Source organism: Bison bison, unplaced genomic scaffold (assembly GCF_000754665.1).
Source record: "Bison bison bison isolate TAMUID 2011002044 unplaced genomic scaffold, Bison_UMD1.0 scf7180017864304, whole genome shotgun sequence".
NCBI lineage: Eukaryota > Metazoa > Chordata > Mammalia > Artiodactyla > Bovidae > Bison > Bison bison.
This window is the reverse complement of record NW_011494876.1, coordinates 16,997,801-17,000,075: the sequence shown is the minus strand read 5'-3', so window position 1 is coordinate 17,000,075 and position 2,275 is coordinate 16,997,801. Positions and strand designations below refer to the sequence as shown.

The 2,275-nt window shown below is 41.5% G+C and overlaps 1 long non-coding RNA gene across 1 annotated transcript in view; it reads right to left on the bottom strand.

Moving 5' to 3' along the window:
* Nucleotides 1-1,542, bottom strand: part of LOC104997253 — a 5,062-nt gene extending 3,520 nt beyond the window's left edge. Inside the window, exons 1-2 of the long non-coding RNA XR_826313.1 lie at nt 1,254-1,542; nt 593-651 (exon numbers count right to left, since the gene is read on the bottom strand). This is a non-coding gene — a long non-coding RNA (uncharacterized LOC104997253). The remainder of the gene's footprint in view (nt 1-592; nt 652-1,253) is intronic.
* Nucleotides 1,543-2,275: the final 733 nt, after the last annotated feature.

Genomic DNA, 2,275 nt, shown 5'->3' with positions numbered 1-2,275 from the left:
GTTCTTGCCTGGAGAATCCCAGGGACGGGGGAGCCTGGTGGGCTGCCGTCTATGGGGTCGCAGAGTCAGACACGACTGAAGCGACTTCCCAGCAGCAGCAGCTTTACTGTTCCTACAGCTACTGTAGCCCCATGAGTGTTTTTTTAACTTTAATTTCATAAACATATATTTCATGCTGTTATCTTGATATTTGAGAATTGAAGACAAGTGACCAGAGAAGTGGAACGTTTTGTGCCACGAAAGATCTTACATGGGTGAAACATGCCCTCTTTTCAATGATGAGAAAAGTGACTGACAAAATTCGAATGACCAGTACGGTCAGGAGCAGAGCCCAAACCAGGCCTGTTTGGGGTAGTACAGAACTTCGCATATTTTCCAGGATACGCCACAGATTAAATACTTCAGGCAAAATCACTTTATTAACAATTTCTATTTTACTACAAATCGTTTTGCTTTAAGAAAATATCAGATTTGACATCTTTAGAAGTAGTTTGTGCAAGTTTAAGATAACTATGCACAGAGGCTCATTATCAGAGAAAGCAGTGTTATTAGCAAACAAAATTTTAAAGGAACATGCAGGATCTGCACTTACTGCCTTATCTCCCAGGGCTGTTCTGATACTAAGTCTCACTTTAAAAGCATTTTCTGCATCTGCCAGAGAGAAAAAAGAGAGCAGTACATGATGATAAAATCCGTCAAAATGGAGCCTGATAAATCCTAATATTTAATGTAACTCAAATCAATAGACCCTGGTTCAATTCCTGGGTTAAGAAGATCCTCTGGAAAAGGAATAGGCTACCCACTCCAGTATTCTTGGGCTTCGCTGGTGGCTCAGCTGATGAACAATCCACCTGCAACGTGGGAGACCTGGGTTTGATCCCTGGGTTTGATCCCTGGGTTGGGAAGAAAGGCTACCCACTTCAGTATTTTGGCCTGGAAAATTCCACGGACTGTGCAGGCTATGGGGTTGCAAAGAGTTGGACACGATTGAGTAACTTTCACTTTCACTTTTTTTTTTTCAAATCAACAGAACACAGATTGCAATTAAACTGTCCCTAAAACTTCTGAAAGTTTAACTGCAATCATCTTAGATGGTTGAAAATTTTCTTTCAAACTCATAAAACATTCACAGGCTCAAGTTTCAAGCCACAACACATCAGCAGATTTAGAAAAATAAAGAAGTCTTTCAGTCAGAGACTTGTCAATCATTCAGAAAACTGTCAATCTATTTTGAAGTTTCAAGGCTTACGTACCTGGTCGACAGAGATCGGCACGAATAGCAGTTACTAGAAAAAAGAGCAGCCACAACATTCTTTCAGAGTGGAAAACACAAGGCAAACGGAGGAAAAAATTCACCCTTCACTTAAAGCTGCCTTAGCCATTCTGTGACCCGGATTAGAATATGAGACAAAGAAGCCAGCCACCACCTAAAAGGTTTAATGATTAACCCCCATCATTTGGGTTAATACTTTGGTAGAAGCAGCCCATCTCCTGTCAGTTATTTATGAAAATCTGTTTGGAAAACAGATTAGCTGTCCTTCCCAAACTCTACCTCCAAAGAATGTTTTCTCTGCTGACTCAGAAGTTGGACTCCTCCCCAGCCCTTTCTTCTGTTGTCTGGTTAAATGCACAGTGGAAAGAATTAGTCCTTTCTGGAAGTTTACGATGTGAACTCTCTGCCTTTTCAGGACTGAAATATCTGGCTTATAGATAGACTATCTTAATTTAGGAAACAAACATCACTCCTTTCTATCTCTGGTGAACAAAGGACACCCTTCTAAGACTGGCTTTATCTGACTCTCACCTCCACACGTAAACATTCAGGAGAACTTCCCAATCAAAGAGAACGCTTTTGGTCAGCCCTAAGGCCTGGTAGTTGTGTAAAATTAAAGTTAATGACATAGAGCAGTGCTATCCAATGGAACATTCTGTGATGATGGAAATGTTCTATATCTGCAATATATAGCATGTATACAGCACATACAATGTACTAGCCACTAGGCATAGGTGGCTGTTAAGCACCCAAAATGGGGCTACTGCTGCTGAGACACTGAATTTGTATTAATTTAATGTAAACATATTTGGCTAGTGACAATGGTCAGTGCAGTTATACAACAGTAATTAGGAACTACCTACCATGAACTGGGGCTTCCCTGATAGCTCAGTTGCTAAAGAATCCGCCTGCAATGCGGGAGACCTGGGTTCAATCCCTGGGTTGGGAAGATCCCCTGGAGAAGGGAAAGGCTACCCACTCCAGTATTCTGGCCTGGAGAAT